Here is a 21288-nt window from a genome sequence, read left to right on the forward strand (position 1 = left end):
GGATACCAGAGGAGTACAAGGGTGCATTCCCTAACTCCCGGCAACGCAGAGAATGCAGAATGTGTGGAGACAAGTAATATTTATATGCTTTCAAATAAAGTGGTGGTATTATTTGATTCAGGAGCAACAAATTCCTTTATTTCCCAGGGATTTGTTAAATTATGTGGGTTAAAGGTACAACTATTAGATGCAGAGTTAGTAGTGGCTACACTGTAAGGGTCAGTAGTCGTATATAGTAGGGTGATTCGGGATTTCCCAGTAGAGATTTAGGGTAAAGTACTACCAGTCAGTTTAATTATGTTTGATATGCATGACTTCGATATCATTCTGGGGATGGATTGGCTAGCAGCCAGTTATGCTAGCATCGATTGCCACAGGAGAGAGGTAGTATTCAGGTCTCCCGGGGAGTAGGAATTCAAGTTTGTAGGGTCGTGTGTGCATTCTGCACCATGTATCCTTTCAGCTATTCAGGCTAGAAGGTTACTTCTGAAGGGATGCTAGGATCTGGCATTTTTGAAAGAAACGTCGAGAGAAGAACTTAAGCTAGAGGAGATTCCCATGGTAAGTGAGTTCCTAGATGTGTTTCCAAAAGACTTGCTGGGATTGCCTCCTGATCGTGAGGTGGAGTTCGCTATACAATTGACTCCAGGTACGGTATCGATTTTGAAAGCTCCGCATCGTATGGCTCCAACAGAACCAAAGGAATTGAAAGAGCAGCTACAGAAGCTACTAGATAAGAGTTACATCCGACCGAGTGTTTTACCCTGGGGAGCACCAGTGTTGTTTGTGAAGAAGAAGGATGGGTCGATGAGGATATGCATTGACTATAGAGAGATTAATAAGGTGACAGTGAAGAATAAATACCCATTACCTAGAATTGATGATCTGATTGACCAGCTTTTGGGCACATAGGTCTTCTCTAAGATCGATCTGCGATCCGGGTATCATGTGCTGAAGATGAAATCAGAGGATGTACCGAAGACTGCTTTCTAGAATAGGTATGACCACTATGAGTTTCTAGTTATGCCTTTCATATTGACCAATGCTTTAGTAGCATTTATGGACTTGATGAAAAGGGTGTTCCACGAGTATCTAGATCAATTCGTAGTCGTTTTCATTGGCGACATCCTAGTTTATTCGAGTCCCGAGGAGCATGCAGTTCATTTGAGGTTGGTACTTCAGGTGCTCAGGGAGAAGAATTTGTTTGCTTAATTTATGAAGTGCGAGTTCTGGTTAGAGCAGGTGGCATCTCTAGACTATCAGGTCTATTGACATGACTCACGAGAAAGAACGTAAAGTTTGAATGGACTAATGAGTGCAAGCAGATTTTGAGGAACTGAAGCTGCGACTGGTTACTGCTCCAGTTCTAATCATTCCGTCAGGGGATGGTGGATTTTTTATTTATAGTGATGCCTCTAAGAAGGGTCTCGGGTGTGTTCTAATGCAACAAGGAAAGGTAATTGCTTATGCTTCTCGTCAACTCAAATAGTATGATAAGAACTACCCGACACACAATATGGAATTAGCAGCGGTAGTGTATGTGTTGAAGATCTAGAGGCACTACCTGTACGCTGGAAGGTGTGAGATTTTTACCGATCATAAATGTAGTGACCCAAAAAATAATAGTATTTACATATAATAAAAGAGATAGAAATAGAAACAGAAACAGAAGAAGGCCATAGACTTTGTCGATGACATTGCATTTTGGGGGATAACAATAATAAATTCAAGGAAATTGCCAGGACTCGTTGACGAGAAAATACTGAGCGGGGTTGTTGGCTGCTCTGAATTTCATCGATGAATACAGGGTTTCGTCGACGAATTTAATGAAGGACTCGTCGACGAGGTGACATGTCTCGTCGACAAATTAGGCCCTATAAATAACTAAAAATCAGATTTTTATTCACTTTTAATGCTCCTCTCTCTCTCTCTCTCTCTCTCTCTCTCTCTCTCTCTCTCTCTCTCTCTCTCTCTCTCTCTCTCTCCCTTCTCTCTTCGATTTTGGCCCCGCCGGTCGCCGGATCAAAGATTTGAGGCTACCACGACGCTTCTGGCGAAGTTCTCTACGAGTCTGCCGTATCGGATCGTTGGGAAAAGGAAGTTGGATTTCATCCCAAATTCAGGGTAAGACCTTTTAGCCTATTTTTGGCCTTATGGTAGTTATAAGAAATGATGTAGGCAATGAAATATTAATATTTTGTTCTGGCGAATATTGTTTTCAGGGTGTTGTGTAGGAGGCCCTGCGGGTGTTAGGCTAGTATTCCATCGGGGCTTTCTAGTAGTCAGGTAAGGAAAATATGCTATGTTAGGTATTTTTAAAATATTATACAGTTTTTAAAATGATGAAAATTATGTATTACAGTATCGTGTGGCTTGTGAATATGAATATAATACAGAGATATGTTTTATGATATTTCAGTATTCTGATTTTATGATATTTAAATACCATGATTTCATGAACCTCAGTACCATGATAATACGAATATTAGTATTATGATCATGCAGTTTTAGTACTATGATTATGCAGATGTCAGTGTTATGATTATATAGTTCTCAGTATTACGTATGAACTACAGTTACAGTTTATGCAGCATCATGGTTATTTCAGTATTTCAGAATCATGGTAAATCAGATATATATATATATATATATATATATATATATATAGAAATATATTATATGATATCAGACCCTGTTGGACTATGCAGCTACAGAGCATGGTACCGTTGCTACAAATATTATGTTACTTTATGAGTGCAACCACCTATTTAGATAATACATGGTAAGGTCGATCACCTAGGCCCTTGAAGAGGATAGGCTCCTTATCTACATATGGGTTGAGGTGGGCAGATCGACCGATGGAGTATAGTGATTTATTCCTGGTTGGCCAGTCAGGGTAAATCTCGCCTATGGGCCGCACGACCTTGTCATGAGGGGGTAAGTCATGACACACAGATATCCATAGGGAACATTTTCATTTACTATTACGTATGTACAGATTTACAGAAACAAGGAATTTACCTATGTATAATAGAAGTATTTTGATTAGTAACCTACGATACTGTTATGTTAAGCAACATGGAAAGGGGGGTATATTTTATCACTTGTACTTCATTATATACTCAGTTATACATGTTTATTTGAAAATAGATTTTCATGATATAGTAGCTCATTTGCCACACACTAGTGTAATAGCATATTTCTTCTTACTGAGCGTTGGCTCATCCCAATGTTGATTCATTTTTCAGGTGATCTAGGTAGGCGAGCAGATTAGGCTCGCAGATAGAGGGGCTTCAGTAGTGCCCTATCAGAGAGTGAGTATGTTTTGGGAGTGTTTTTGTATATCCCAGCATGGTTGAGGGTATTTTGGGTAAACAGTGATATGTGTATATTTTGGGAACCATGTAGTACTCTGGTATTGTGTGGTATTGGTCTTTGTATTGTGTATATATTTTCATATGGTTATGTCTATGTGATTTAAGCTTCTTGCTACCTTGGTTCATGGTTGGGTTTGTCCTAGTATGGTATTAGAGCATGTAGATTATCATAGTATAAAAGAAAAAAATCTCAATTATTAAGTAGGTCGTTACAATAAATGTCTTAAGAACTTTTTCACCTAGAAGAAGCTGAACATGAGACAGAGGAGATGGTTGGAGTTGATAAAGGATTACGACGGTATCATTAGTTACCATCTAGGAAAAACTAATGTTGTAGTTGATGCTTTGAGTCAGAAGTCAATAGATGTGTTAGTCTTAGCAATGGGTGTTTAGCATCAGATTAGTATGGACCTGGAAAGATTGGGCGTGGAGTTAGTGGAAGGAAATCACCAGGCATTCATTTCTAGTTTGGTGGTACAACCGACCTTAGGGGAAAGGATCAGAACAGCTCAGAAGGAAGATGCAGAGCTGGTAAAGGTTATGGAAGGGGTTCAGGGTGGTTTAAAGCCGGATTTGAATATCTTTGATGATGGGGTGCTGAGATTCCATACCAAGATCTGCGTACCGAATGATGCCGAGATCAAGCAAATCATGAGGCACATCGTTCACTCTACACAATACATCCAGGGAGTATGAAGATGTACAAGAATTTGCAGAAATCTTTTGGTAGTCTAACATGAAAAAAGAGATCGCCCGTTTTGTAGAGTAGTGCCTGATATGTCAGTAGGTGAAAGTTGAGCACCAGAGGCCAGCGGGACCGTTGCAACCACTTCTCATTCCTAAATGGAAGTGGGAACACATTTTCATGGATTTTGTCATGGCATTGCCCTAAGAACTTCACAGACAGAATGCGATTTGGGTAGTGGTTGACAAATTAACAAAGACTGCCCATTTCATCCCCGTTAAAGTCAGTTATTCCATGGATAAGCTAGCAGAGCTATATGTTCAGGAGATAGTAAGATTGCATGGGTTGCCGGTGTCGATTGTCTCAGATAGAGATCCACAATTTACTTCCTAGTTCTGGAAAAGTCTTTCGGAAGCGTTGGGATCTCAACTTACATTCAGTACTGCTTTTCACCCACAGACCGATTGTCAGTTAGAGAGGAGCATATTTTAGAGGATATGTTGAGGGCGTGTGTACTGGATTTTGGGCACAGCTGGATCAGATATCTGCCGTTGGTTGAGTTCGCCTACAATAACAGTTATCAGGCCAGTAGCGGGATAGAACCGTCTGAGGCACTATATGGTTGGAGGTGCTGATCACCATTGTACTGGGATGAGGTTGGTGAGCGATAGATTTTGGGGCCAGAGCTGGTTTGTAGACCTCAGAGAATGTCAAGCTCATCAAGGAATGGATTAGAGCAACTCAAAGTCGGTAGAAGAGCTACGTAGATACATGCCAACGGGAGCTAGAGTTTGAGGTGGGTAATGTTGTATTTTTGAGGATTGCTCCAATGAAAGGAGTAATGAGGTTTGGTAGGAAGGGCAAGCTAAGCCCTACGTACGTCGGGCTGTTCGAGATTCTGGAGAGAGTCGGTTTGGTGGAGTACAGGATAACATTACCTCCAGTATTGTCTAGGATTCATGACGTGTTCTACATGTCCATGCTTAGGAGGTATGTTCCAGATTCTTCGCATGTGACCAGTTACGAGTCATTGGAGTTTGGTGACACATTAGCAGATGAGGAGATACTAGTTCAGATCCTAGACTATAGAGAGCAGGAACTAGGTACAAAAAGGATTCCACTAGTAAAGGTACTATGGCGTAATCACACAGTAGAGGAGGCTTCATGGGAGTTAAAGTCAGAGATACGTCAGAAGTAACCACAATTATTCAAAGACGCTCAAAGCTAGACAGGTAGACGGATCGATAAGTAAGTGGTATGTATGTATTATAGTTAGAGTAAGTTTGTTTGTGGTTTAGAGTATATTTGGTCTTCGGGAGAGTTGTGCTTAGATATTGTAATCTCCCGAGAAATTATGTGTAACCACAATATTCCTTTGCCATAAGTGAGGGCAGGTAATAAATTTGGGACGGTGTTAGCTTTACCATGAGCCCAAGAGGGGGGTGAATTGGTATTTTTAAAATTCAAGCCCTAGGTAAATCTCCTAACATCATTATGTTCACAACCATATGGATAATCTAGTGCAAGTAATTTAAATCAGTTGTAATATGTATCAGTAATTAAATAAAGCAATCTAATTAGCAATACAAGCACTAGAAAACAGTAAAGTAAAAGTGACACGCAGAAATGTTATCGAGGTATGGCCAATTGCCTACGTCCCCGCCTTGGCTAACAAGTACACTCACTTAAACGGGTGGAGCAGCACTTAAACAAACCAGGTCAATTAGCACAGAGTTGACCTCAACCTTTACGACCAATCCTTACCGGGCTGGATTACCACCCCCTCAGGCCATAGCTGGAAATACAACAATATTCTCTCAAATAGATGGTACAAAGATAATACTTTCACGTGAAGTAGATATGTACCCAAATACGCACATTCACATGCACATAAATGATATGGATATAGCGTAAGCTCAGTGATGCAAATTTTGTGCAATCAACACTCAATACAATATAATCAGTGTGATGCTTAAGAGTGTTTAAGACAAGCAATATCTTGGAATCTAAACAAAGAACTTCAATAGCAAATCAATATTCCAAAGATACGAATCAGATAATCAGACTAGTTCAAAAAAGTTTTCCTCAATGAAATATGCACAATACTAGTTTGAAAATATATTTGCTTATTTGAAGAAATCTTTGCACAACTAAAACCAAGCTATTGGATACTTGCAACAAAGATGCAAATACCCTAAGCTTACTTAGTTTATCCCCACACATGATTTATAGTATGAAAATTTGTGGGATAAACTTACGCTAAAACTCCCCAATAAAATATAGCAATCAATCAATCAAATGGGAGTTTCTAGCAATCTATAGCAATCACAAGTACTCTAGAAATGTTCACACAATCTCAGAATATATCAAAGGAATGGAGATTTGAGAGTATTGGGCCAAAAGGTATATTTTCAAAAGAGAGGATATTTTGGCTAATCTATTTGCCAATCCTTGTCTAATCTTGCAAATGAACTCATATTTATAGCTAGGGGTAAAATTATAACTGGTTGGGACATGTTGGGAATAATTAAAAAAGTCCCAAATGGTTAAAATACAATTAGCCCAAATTAACCCTATTTTACCGTGGTTAAATTAATTTTAACCGGCCAGGGTTCGGGTGGTTGAATCGAGGTTCGGTCGCCCAACAAGACTCAGTAATAAATTTTATTAAATTTAGTTCGGTAGCCCGGTTTCACGTTCGGAGACCCGAATCAAAGTCAGTAGCATTGCTTTGTGACTTAGGGTGCCCCGTCCTATGTTCAGTCACTCGAATCCATGTGTTCGGTCGCCCGGGGTTCTTTTTGAACTAAAATAGTCGGTCACCCAAGTTGGCGGACTGTCCCTTTCGAGGGGTTCGGGTGCTCGTGGAAAGTTTGCATGTTATAGATCGGTCACCTGAGAGCCCTCGTCAACTGTTGACTTGTCAACAGTTTGGCGCTCGAGGAGTTTTGAACTCCAGGGGTTCGTTCGCCCAAGCTCTCTTAATATCCTGAAATTTGTTCAATTTTAAGGCACAATTTCAAAACTACTATATATTATATGATGTGTGTGAGTGTTGGGACCTAGAGTCTTGCTATGGTCTTATTGAGCTTACCATATATCCTATATGCATGATGTGCAAGTAAGGTAAATACAAACCACATCCTAAGTTACTATTACAGACCCATATTACAATAATTGAATTTAGAATTACAAATTAAAGGTTTTTAGGGTCTTCTGGTTGCTTCAAGTGTCACTCCTTGGGATATTTATTAAGCCTGCACAAACACTTGACAATCATCAAATACTAGTATTTGTCATTATCAAAACCGGGTGCGACCTATAAGGTCAACAGACAGGGCTGCTATGTGGGTGGCCGCCGACTCTTCCTAGAGTTAGAGCAGTGATGGTTTAGATGATGTTATAGAAAGTAGTTAGCAAATTTTGAGGATGAAATTTTATAAGGAAGGGATATCGTAGAGACCCGAACCACAAAAATAAGAAAATTAAATAAGAAAAGGAAAAAAAGGGATTTCAGTAGGTTTCGTCAATGAAGTCCATGTTCTTGTCGACAAAGGCCCTTCTGAGGTTTGTCACCGAAATTCAGAACTTCATCGACGAAGAGATCCAGAACATCCGGAAAATATTAGGCTTAGGGTTCATCGACGAGGCCCTTCTCTCGTTGATGAGTGACCTTTTGTAGTTCGTCGACGAAGGCTCCATTTTCTCGACGAATTTGATCGAGTTAAGGGGTCTATAAATAGATTTTCAATTGCTTCATATTAAGAAATCAAAATCTCTCTCTCTCTCTCTCTCTCTCTCTAGAACCTGCGCCTAAACTCTCTCTCTCTCTTAGACCTTTTGCCTCTCGTTGCCCGTTTCAATGATAGGAAGTTACCACGAGGATCAGGGAGCAAATATCTACAAGTCTTGCGGAGTGGATTCTTGATTTCGAGAAAGAGTTAGGGTTTGGTTTTCGAGTGTTTTGAGTGTTTTTCAGGAAATAGGTATGTGGATTATATTATGTCAGTTATGTTTATGAGTTCTGATGGAATGAAATGTTAAAACAATTTTTAGATAAATAGTTACGACTTTTATAAGGTTTCCGAGCCTAGGGTATATTCATACATCAGTTTTAGCAGTAGTATTTATGTTCTCAAGAAGATGAGTTATGTATGAGTTAGCAAATGAAAATTGTGTGGCATGTGTATAGTTTTAATTGGCATTAAATAAGCAGGATTTGTGTAATACTGAACTGTAACAACTATAAACCAAGATATAAGATGTGATGGCTATATGCCAAGAGACGAGACGTGACGACTAAATGCCGAGTTTATAAAATGTCGATTTTTACCGAACCAGTTATGATAGATATGATACGCCGATTTTTACAGAGTCAGTATCGAGCAGATGTTCTCATGGAATTATGTACCGATTATGTTAAATTACAATTTTATCAAATGAATGGTGATTATAGTTTTATATGTTGTAAATTACCATATATGATAGTAGAGCTTTATTATGATGATCTCATGGTTAGAGCACGATACCGTAGCTGTATGTATGTAGGGATGCAACCACACGACTCAGATAGAGTGTGGATGGGAAAGGCGACTAGTAGCCTGGGTAAAGTACTCCCTGAAGGAGAGATTTTGGGGCCACATCTGACGGAGTATTCAGGATGACTCAGCCTTCAGGTGGCCTTTGGGTACAGGTTGAGTAGGCACCATCGTACTACTTTATGTTTGGCTTGGCATTAGTCAGGCGAGTATTTGCCAGGTCTAGTCTTTGGGCCGCACAACCCGTCATGGGGGGAAGCATGTCGCATATTTATGTGATGGCGTGACGATGCTAGTCCTACAGACCAAGTTGTATCTTCTAGGCATATATGGTCATATTTACTACAGAAAGGGCTATATTGAGCCAACAACATGTATTTTCAGATTAACAAAGTAATCCAATTTTTTTTAAATGCCAATTAAATGTATTTAAATGTTAGCAGTATATGTACACACGAAATCTCATGCTAGCCACGCACTGATAATAATATAATCCGTCTTACTGAGAGGTGTCTCACCCTAGCATACAAATGTTGTTTTAGGTCCTCTGAGGGATCGAGCCTAGCGTGTTGCCTAACGGAGTTAGATAGTAGATAGTCCTTGTTAGAGCTGGTGAGATATTAGACATTGTCTATCTCTTTTGGAGATTGTATTATATAGCAGATTATGTTTTTATTTATGTATAGATGTGTATGGGAAATAGTTAGAAACTTTGGTAAGTATTAGATGATGTATGTTTTCTGCTATGTATGTTTATGCAGTTCAGTATGGAACACCCGATTTTCCCTTATTTGGACGGGATGTATATGTATGATATCAGAGATATGTATGATATGTATGTTTAGTGGCACTCCGAGCCTGCCTAGAGGGTCAGGGCGTTACAAATTAACTCCGCATGGTTCGGGTTGTGTGGCCCATGGGCTGGACTTAACTCTGGCTGGCCTACCAGGTTAAGTCAAACAGGACATATCTATGCACGATTGCCCACCGAACCTGGTCCGCCCATCCTACTCTCTGCAACACTTCTTGGGTCGGCACGCAGTGGGTATCCTACTCTCCACAATACTTTGGGACTAATCGGCCTACGACCCAACACTTTATGAATAGTGTGGTTGTACTGTCAGTTATTACCAACCTGGTCCACCCATCCTACTCTCCGCAACACTTCTCGGGTCGGCACACAGGGGTTACACTGTCTGATCTAGCTAGTTAGCTATAGTACTGTGCTCATAACTTACTTAGTCCATCATTATCATATAGTACATTTCACATAACATATAACAAAAACATATCTCATTTCATATTTCTGCATAAAATCTATCATATCATAATTTTTAAATAAACGGTTATATATATAAATCTGTTCACGGCATTTGGGTTAGCTGAATAATCACGACATCTGCGCCGGCTGAATAATCACGGCATCTGCGCCGACTGAATAATCACGACATCTACGTCGACTGAATAATCATAATATACTATAAATATAATTTTTTGTACTGTTTATAATTTTTTTTCCTCAAAACTGTCGTCAAATCATGCTTGTTTTGTAAAATCATAAAATATTTTGACATACCATTATTTATGGTAAAATTATACTCATGCCACACACAAGTGAGTACTACTCTGTAATAAATTATTTGGCATGTGGAAACATATTTTTCTTGCAAAAATAATATTAAATATGTTTTCAAAGTTTCCTCAGTTCAACATCAATATTTCCAAAAATTATACTAAATCATATATATAAATTTCTGAATCAAATACTGTATATTCAATAATTAATTTCCTGAAAATACCTGACTTAATCTATCCCCTTACATGTTTCCTAAGAAGCTTGTGGAAAAAACCCTAAATCACGCCCGTGGTGTTTAGAACTCCAAACCCTAAAATCGCATTATCCTAGTTCAATCAACTCAACCCCAATTTATTTATCATCTAACACATTTCCTAGGTCCACCACACATCCCAAATAATCATTTAAACCCTAAAATAACTCACTTACCCTGATTTTAGAGTGGTGCCCAAGGACTCCAAATCAACAATCTGCTATGATCAACTTGTAGAGAATCTCCCCTAAATCATCGTGGTAACTTCTGATCATCGAAACAAGCTAAAATGTAGTCGAAAATGAAGAGAGAGGAGAGAGGAACCGCACATAGAGAGAGAGAGAGAGAGAGAGAGAGAGAGAAAGAGAGAGAGAGTGGAGTAAGAAATGAAATTCACATTGAAATTCTGATTTCAGAATATTTATAGACCGCTGGCCACGTGTCCTCGTCAACGAGACATGTGAATTTGTCGACGAGTCATAAAAGGGAGTTTGTCGACGAAGAATAGGTTCGTCGATGATCCACAGAAAGACATTCGTCGACAAAGATAGTGGGTTCGTCGACAAACCCTTAATGGCCGGAAAAATCTCTGCTCTCGGTATCTTCTCGTCAATGAGATATGTGTACTCGTCGACGAAACCAAGAAGGATGTTCATCGACGTAGACCATGAGTTCATCGACAAATCCTTGCTGATGGCCCTTTTTTATAATTCCTTTTTCCTTCATCTCTTTCTCTTTCTCTTTCTTTTCCTTTATTATTTTCATAAATTAATTTTTTTCTAGATCTTTACAATCCAAGTCTTCTTGAAAATAAAGGTAAAGCCAGGTAATGAGTACCTTTTAAAAGAAACAAAGGAGAAATATTAAATGAATAATATTGAAAGGATATCCGAGAGTTGTGTTCTTAACATGCCATGGGGAGTCTTGAGGTAAGGATAATCTATGTCCTTCGGTTTTGAATGTAATCTTAGGCTAATTAGGTACCCTCCACTGGATGTATGGGTGTGAAGAGGTTTTAATACCTTCCCTTTGCATTATCGTGTACTCTCGAATCCAAACCTAGTGATGTAGATATTGACTACTAGTTTCCTTAGACCTAGGCGACCATTGAATAATAGGTTAGCGGCAACTCAATTGTTTTTAAAAGTAACTCATTTCTTAGTCCATATATTGCACGAGACCACATATCACATAATATTGAATCCCACCCACATTTTGGGGTTAGCCCTCTGCGACTGCGACAACTTTTATTACTTTTTATTTTGTTTTAAAATTTTATGAATATTTTTTATTTTGATTATGTTAATTTAAATTCATATAATCATTTTTTTATTTAAAAAATATAGATAAAATGAATGATTTAATATAAAAAAAAGTCAATTTTGGATGCTAAAATATTCTGGCAACAAGTAGTCAAAACAATTAAAAATCATAAAATTTAGCTTTTAGTTTTTTTGTAAATAGTTGAAAATTGTCAATAGAAATAGAAAATCGACAACGTAAACAAACGTATTTTTCATAATCTATTTCTTAACTATAAAAAAATAGGAAATCTAAAATAAAAACAATACTAAACAAAACCTTCATTGTTAAATATTATATATATATATATATATATATATATATATATATATTTTAAATTCATGTTTTTTGTATTATACAATTAATATCAATTCTCATAGGTTTTTTTAAAAAAATTATGGAATATTTTTTTAAAATCCTATATTTAGCTATATGAATTAAAGTTCATAATTATATTTTATTTTATTTTTCTTAAAGACGTCTCCGCGTATTGACATTAGTAATGTTCTTACAATTGAATTCTTATATCATAGATAGATGAGTTATATCAAACAAACGTGATTGCAAGATTTTTCTTACAGAAATTTTAGAATATATATTTTGATGTATTTATAAGATCTTCGAAAATAAATTAGTTTTTTTTTAAAATTTTTTACATTAATGTAAATTTATATAATTATTTGGGTGTATATCATGGTATGTACTTATGAAATTTCTTATATATGGAATACAAAAAAACTATAGACACATGACACTAATTCTACCAATATTGCAGCATTTTTTTTAACGAAAACCCCAATTTTATTGATAGCCCTCACTTATGGTGGAGAAATATCGTGGTTACAAGTAGGACACATAGGATTTACAATTAAACTATCAAAACCATCACAAACATCAAAACCAACACTAAAAAAAAATCGTAACCATTATCTAACTAAAACAATCTAAACATGTTGATATGTAATCAAAACAAAACCAAACAAACATAAACAAATTACCTGCAAAATGATGTTAATTACCTGCAAACAACACCAGAGGAAAAACACTGAAAACCAAAAGATGACAATTAAAGACGAAGGTTTGAAATACTCATCTTATCCATACAAATGAGTCTTCTCATTTTACTTGGCAACACATCACCTACAAAATATTCTTGTGTTACCTCCCTTGTGACGACCAAAAAAAATTTCATTCAATTTTTCTGATACCACATGTAAAAATCTGAATATTTCATATTATAATAATCATTAATAAAGACAACGGAAGTCCTCAAATGCTAATTACCATAGTAGTAAACTATCCCAATATCACATTAAAGATCTAAACTTACCAAATAATGGATATCACAACACAAATAAAATATTAACAAATCTAAACAAGACCTTCAATCCCACCCGCGCTTCACTGCGCTATTCTGATCACTGTTATACTCCACATGACATGAGAAAAATATTGGATAATCATGGAGTGAGACACTTCTCAGTAAGATGGCTCAAAAGCCCAATCAGCCATTCATAGCAAACACTTACTGTGATTGAGGCATTTCGTACTGCCATCCCCCAATTAGCTATTCATAACAAATACTTACTAAGATTGAGGCGTTTTGTACCGCTGTCCCCCAATCAACTATTCATAACAAATACTTACTATGATTGAGGCGTTTCATACCGCCATCCCCTAATCAGCTATTCATACTAAGCACTCACTGAGTTTGAGGCATTTCGTACCGCCGTCCCCCAAACCAGCTATTCATAACAAATACTTACTATGATTGAGGCGTTTCGTACCGCCATCCCCCAATCAGCTATTCATACTAAGCACTCGCTGAGTTTGAGGCGTTTCGTACCATCGTCCCCCAAACCAACTATTCATAACATACACTCACCGAGTTTGAGGCGTTTCGTACCGCCGTCCCCCAAATCAGCTATTCATAACAAATACTTACTATGATTGAGGTGTTTTGTATCACCATCCTCCAATCAGCTACTCATAACAAACATCAGTATGTTCCAGTGAGTGTTTTCGTCGTTTAATTTCATTTGCGAATTTTGGTTGTCCTAAGCGTAATTTGTGTGTTATATGTTTTATGGTCTATGATTATATGTTTCATGTTTTATAATTTGAATGATTTAGGTTGTATAATTTGTGTGTAAGGTAAGGGTTTCTAAATGTATTCGTAAGGGGTAGATGTACAGTTTCCAATCATTCATGTGATCGTAACAAACTACCATTCTATGATTCTGCATACATAAAACATTGTCATACTTTAGTTCTATATAGAACACTATCATACTATAACTTTGTTAAATTCTACCATACTATAATTCTATGTAAAAATACTGTCATATCATTATTTTGTATTAATCTCATGCCACACAATTTGAGTGATAATTCATAATATAATATTCTGCCTAGGATAACTATAAAAATAATGGTGTAATTCAAAAAATGCGTATATTATTCATGATAATATAATAAAATCAAATCGTTGCAGTTTTCATTTAATTCCAAAATACTCCCCAAAAATTTGATATAATCAAATCCCTGTAATTTAATTTAACTCAAGCATATTTTTAAAATAAAATTTGAACTTAGATATAATTAATTCCATATACTCAATTAAAATCGGGCATGTTTTTAATAAAAACATGACATAATCTATTCCCCTTACCTTAACCCTGGAGTGGTGCCTACGACGTTCAAATGACAAATCCCCTCCAGTTAAAGTGTTCAGGAGCGGAGCTGGGACCCAGATATGATGTTCTTTTTTCGATTTGGCTTACAAACGGAGAGAAATTAAAGAGAGAGGGAGAGAGAGAGAGAGAGAGAGAGAATTTGGCAGGGAGAGAGAGAGTGGCGAGAGAACCCAGAGGGGGTTTCCTTGTTTCAATTTCAAGATTGAACTTACTTTTATATTATATTAAAATTATATATATATATATATATATATATATGTATATATTTATTTCAATAAGTTTTTTTTTATCATTATAATACTATTCATTTTACTTGTTTATTTAATTAATTAATCTAATATAATATTAATTTTTTTTTGGATTTCACTTACAGACATATTATTTTGGGGGTCATTACATTCTCCCCTCCTTATAAAAAATTTGTCTTCAAAATTTGCTACATATAATCCCAAATAAAATTCATCATATTCATGAAAATGCAAGGTGCATTGGTAACCCCAAATGGCGACACAATAAACTTGTAGTGATCATACTGTGTACTAAATTCAGTCTTTGGGATGTTTAATTCCTAAATCTCAATTGGTGATAATTCAATTGTAAGCCAATCTTCAGAAATTTTGGGATTTTTCCAATTGATCAAATAGTTCACCAATTCTTGGAAGTCGATTTCAGTTCTTAATGTAATGTGATTCAACTTCCAATAATCAATGCATAGCCTCAAAAACCCATTATGTTTCTTAGTAAATAACACAAGTGCAACCCACGGTGATACACTAGATCAAATAAATTCCTTATCGAGGAGTTCTTCTAGTTGCACTCTAGGTTGCCTTAGTTCAGCTAATGTCATTCTATATAAAGCAATTGATATAGGTTCCGTTCCTAGCACCAAATCAATATTGAATTCAATCTCCTTTTGGAGGTAGCCCCAATAAATCATCTGGAAAATATCTAGAAATTCATCACCAATGGGTAAAGAAGTTTGGGTTTCATTAACTTGTATATTTTCTTTCATTGCTGTTACAAACCCCAGACATGTGCCCAAGTTCCATCCTTTGACAAGCACTCAATGTAGCGACTCGAAGAATAATGGTATTTAAATAATAAAGTGGGAGGAAAAGTGGAAACAGTAATAGAAGGAGGCAGCCGACGAAGCATTCGTCGACGACGTTGCATTTTGGGATGTAATGACCCAAGAGAATTTATTAGGTCCTTGTCGACGAACACATGGGATTCGTTGACGAGGGTACAAGAGGGCCTCGTCGACGAAGACAAGTTTCATCGACGAGAAGATACTAAGAGAGGATTTTTGGAATTCTGAAATTCGTCGACGAGGGTGCAGGTTCGTCGAAGAACTTTCTACAGGACTTGTCGACGAGGTGATGTGTCTCGTTGATGAATCCCACAGTATAAATCGCCTAAATCCGGGTTAAATGCATAATTTTTCAGCGAAATTCTCTTATTTTCTCTCTCCTATGGTTTCTCCTCTTTCTCTCTCTCTCTCTCTCTCTCTCTCTCTCTCTCTCTCTCTTCGATTTCATCTTCGTCAATCGCCGAATTGATAATTTGAGGCCACCACGACGCTCATGGGGAAGTTCTCTTCAAGTCTGCTGGAGCGGATCGTTAGTGGGACGAAGTTGAATTTCATCCCAGATTTAGTGTAAGGTCTTTTTTATTGAAATTTGACTTTCCAACGGTTGTAGAAAATGCTGTAGACGTAGAAATATTAATATTTTGTTCTGAGATATATGGTTTTCAGGGTGTTGAGTGGAGAACCCTGTAGGTGTAGGACCCGTCATAGTAAGGGGATTTTAGTAGGAATCAGGTAAGGAAAATATGTTATGTTAGGCAGTTTAAGAATGATTTTCAATATGAAATGTATATTTTTACCAGGTTATTATTCACTGCAGAACTTTATACAGTTTATTAATTATGAACAATATGTTTTAAATTACTGTGTAGTTTGAGAATATAAATATAGTACAGAAACATGCTTTACAGTATTTTTTAGAGTTATGTTTTACAGAATATACAGACAGTGGATATGTTTTATAGTGATTACAGAATACCATGATTATACAGTTTACAGTACCATTACATACAGTTTTATAGTTCATTTCAGAAATACAGTTGATATAGATACATTTTATTTCAACGTCATGGTTTATACAGTTATTACAGAATCATTGTAAAACAGATAGATGTATATAAAGATGTATTATACAGTATCAGACCCCGATGGACCATTACAGATACAGTTTACAGAGCACGATACCGTTGCTACATACAATATAGAGTGCAACCACCTATTTAGATAATACGTGGTAAGTAGGTCGATCAAATGACCACGAGTGGACATGCTCCCCATTAGATATAGGTTGAGGAGGGGTGATCAGACTGATGGAGTATAGTGGTTTATCCTGGTCGGTCATCCAGGGTAGTTCCCACCTACGAGCCGCACAACCCTGTCATGAGGGGTTATATCATGACATACAGTTATCCATCTAGGGAAGTTTTCAGCTATTATTATGTATGTACAGTTTCACGGATACAAGGAATATATGTATATCTATATTAAAAGTATTATGCATAGAAGCCCAAAATATAGATATGTTAAGTAACATGGGAAAGGTAGTGGTTATATTATTTGTACTATATTTACAGATTCAGTTATACATGATTATATAGAAACAGATCTTCAAAGTATTGTAACTCATTTGCCACACACTAGCAATAACATATTTCGTCTTACTGAGCATCGTCTCATCCCATTACTTTAACATTTTTCAGGTGATCCAGGTAGGCGAACAGATTTGGCTCGCAGATAGAGGGGCTTCAGTACTACCCTGTCAGTATAGTAAGTATTTTTGAGAATATTTATGTAGAGCCCTAGCCTAGTCGAGGGTATTTTGAGAAACAGTCATATATGTATTTTGGGGAACATTTTAGCACTCTGGTATTGTATATTTTCTTGATTGTGTTTATATGTATTCCACTTCTTGCTGCTTAGGTTGATGGTTTGGTTTAATCTAGATGGTATCATAGCAAAAGGGTAGTTACCCCCAATCCTCGGGAACTCTCGCTTATGAATGATTGTGGTGAAGTAAGACTCTTCGCCCGGGGGCTTGCTGAATTGAGGGACGGCGATACGTAACGCCTCAATCTCAGTAAGTGTTCTGATAGGTTCCTGTTGTTGCCACAGGTCGTTACACTCAAGATATCAAACATGAGAGCTTGTTAATTGGAAAGAAACCATCACTCCATTTGGATCTTTGAGTAGTACTTTCTTTTTAAAACAATCAACTAAGTGTATGATAAATAAATAACCACTCCATTTATAGGATTACATCATAATTCACAATATCCATGTTAATAAGTCAACTAGGAAGTCATTCCCACCAATATTTAAAACGCATGTCTGTATATTCTATCCACATATATAGTCTTTCCCAGTACAATTGGTTTATTTTCAAAATAGCTTTTAACCAAAACCTTGTCATCGAGTTCTAGTTCAACTTCTGAAACACAAGGAAATGGTGCACCTCCATGACCCTCATAATAGATGCTTTATTTTGTAACATTAGATTTAAGGATATAGGAAAAGAAAACTTACCATAACTAAGGTATCCGAAGCCTTTGTTATCTTGCATCACCTCACTAAAGATTTTGGAAACCTCTGGTATGAAAACATAATTGTAAGGAAAAGAAACTTTCCTACATGCAGTAATACAAGATCATTGTCCAATAACTTTAATTCTTCATTACAATCCTTTAAAACTAATGTATGCGGGCCTCATAGACTTATGCTTGGAAGATAAGGAAACTGAATTAAGCAAACCAATTAAATAAAAATATCAATTTCCTAAATAACCTAAAATCTTGCTTCCTAAGCAATAGTATCCTAGAACTCTGAAGATTTGCCCTCAATGAAACAACCATAAATAAATAACCAAATATACCGTTGACATTAGGAAGTTAATTATAATCTCTTGGTAACAAATTGCATTATTTTTCCATTATTAGAAAGAATTCAATCTCAAATTTTAAAATGCAAAAGATGAATAACAAAGACCACAACTATTTCTCTTCTTCAACTAACTTAACATGTTGTGGGTTGAACCCAAAATGTAGTGGTTCAACAATTTCAGTAGCAACTTCCTCCAGTACCTTTTCTCACTGGTCGACCTCTTTTTGAATGAACCCAAAAGGAAGACTTCTCTTATAATTAACATTGCTCCAACACAAAGACCAATACCCATTCAGAACCACCAAAATTTCCACATTACCCCCCACTGTTCTCCAAATCCGAACAACCAGATATGACATCCTTCCATCCTTAGGACGATCGTTTGCAAATTGAGCCACAACTACACTCGTCTTCTCCAAACCCACAATCGCCAACTCTTGCAAGAACCTTTGTTATTCATTTGTAAACCCAACTCTATAAGCTTACCATTTTAATTTTCTTTTATCACTATCCAAATCTTTATCTCGCTAACTTTTTTTTTTATTTATTAATGAGTACTTTTCTTCAATTTCCAAAAGCGTAGGCAAACATTCCCAAATCCATCTAACCACCAAATAAGGGAATCTAAACCCATTAGCTGCAAATCTAGGTTTTCTCCTCTAGGCAAACAAAACATCATATCCAAACTTTTCCGCTTGCAAATTAAAGGGTTACCTTTCAATCTGACACTATTCTGTGGAAGTTTCGCTTCTATACTATATATGTGCGCTCGTTTATTTGAATTCTAATTTCATATATTAAAGAACTTTGATGGTTTCCAACTAATTTTTTTTTTAGCTCATCAACTTAATATACTAGATTATCTTACTAAACATATGCAAAAATTGCAACTTCCAAATCTGAGATGACTAACCTAACTGATCATGGGACGAGTCTTAAGACACCTTACGCATTGTAGTCTCTTTTACACGTTGATATTCCCTTGGGTGTTGCATACATTTCTATCGGCTAGTAATATGATTTCTTATTGCAGGATCTTCTCACACTCACCTGAATTAATTATTTCCATATCCTTTTGTGTGTGGCCCCATTTAATTTAAATTCATTCTATTAATATTGCCTTGTTTTCTTTAACCAATTTAAAAAATCCTCACTCTTTAAAATTCTAAATTCATTGGATACTTGACTCATGGACTATAAAAATATCTTCCATTCCTCTTTTGCTAAAACAAAATCTACATTTACTTCTGTGACATTTTTATTGCAGACTAAAATTGAATTTTGACCCTATACTTTCCTTAGAAAGTGACCCAAAGACCCATTGCTGACTTATGGAAACATGTAAAGCTTGAATATTTTCTTTAAGCACAAGAAACACGAGAGAGAATAACATACACCAAAGAACTATAACTTTTCATAAAACCTTAGGATAACCAGTATTCCCAAGAATTTCACCATTAAGGAATCCCTGGGATTTCTAAGCATCTAAATCCGAAGGTAACCACTAACATTCTTTCAGTTGCTCACAGATCCATGTACACTAAATCATAAGGAAACCATAGGGAACTAGGAGTACACCCTAATGTGTAAAGATGCGCACATTCCAAAAATGTACAAAATTCTATTTCAAATATTCCATTCTTGCAAATGGTAGCTCATTCCTTGCAATGACTATTTACACAAGATAAAGAACATAGTACAACATTCTGGGGGAAAAACGTCAATGGTTTGTCATGACTTTTCCAAAACTTCCGATTGTTCTAGAAAAATTCCTAGAAAACCCTCAATGAATTTCTACTTTCGGCTATAAGACAAAACTCCAAAATTCAAATTTACTTGTTGTATTTTACTCCACTATGCACTCTATACCCGATCACTCTTACAATACCTAGCTTACCCATTCCTATCCCCGTCCCACCTCATACCTATACTTTGGAAATAATTATCTCTAGAGTCTACAGAACCTATAACCTAGGCTCTGATACCAAACTGTGACGACCAGAAAAATTTCATTAAATTTCTTTGATACCATCTGTAATAACCTGAATATTTCATATTATAATAATCACTGATAAAGACAGCGGAAGTCCACAAATGCTAATTACCAGAGTACTAAACTATTCCAATGTCACATTAAGGATCTAAACATATCGAATAATGGATATAACAATACAAATAAAATATTAACAAATCTAAACAAGACCTTATATCCCACCCACGCTTCACTACGCTACTTTGATCACTGTTATACTCCACATGACATCTGAAAAATATTGGATAATCATGAGGTGAAACATTTCTCAGTAAGATAGAATAGATTATTATCAGTGTGTGGAAAATGAGTTTTGGTATACACATGATTCATCCCTTAAATAACTTAAATGAAATAGCAATTTTAAACTATACTCATACCTATACAATTTCATAGCACATATCTATTTTTAGTTCATAATTCGGCTCAAAAGCCCTATACATAAAAACTACAAGTCACATGATCTGCACATATAGTAAACCTTTGCTGAGATTGAGGCATTTCGTTCCGCCGTCCCTCAATCAGCCATTCATAGCAAACACTTACTGTGATTGAAGCGTTTTGTACCACCATCCCCCAATAAGATATTCATAGAAAACACTTGCTAAGATTGATGTGTTTCATACCACCATCCCCTCAATCAGCTATTCATAACAAATACTTACTAAGATTGAGGTGTTTCGTACCGCTGTCCCCCAATCAGCTATTCATACTAAGCACTCATTGAGTTTGAGGTGTTTCTTACCGCCGTCCCCCAAACCAGCTATTTATAACAAATATTTGAAATAATTGAGGCGTTTCGTACTGCCATCCCTGAATAAGCTATTCATACTAAGCACCCGCTGAGTTTGAGGCATTTCGTACT

This window comes from Malania oleifera, chromosome 5 (assembly GCF_029873635.1).
Source record: "Malania oleifera isolate guangnan ecotype guangnan chromosome 5, ASM2987363v1, whole genome shotgun sequence".
NCBI lineage: Eukaryota > Viridiplantae > Streptophyta > Magnoliopsida > Santalales > Ximeniaceae > Malania > Malania oleifera.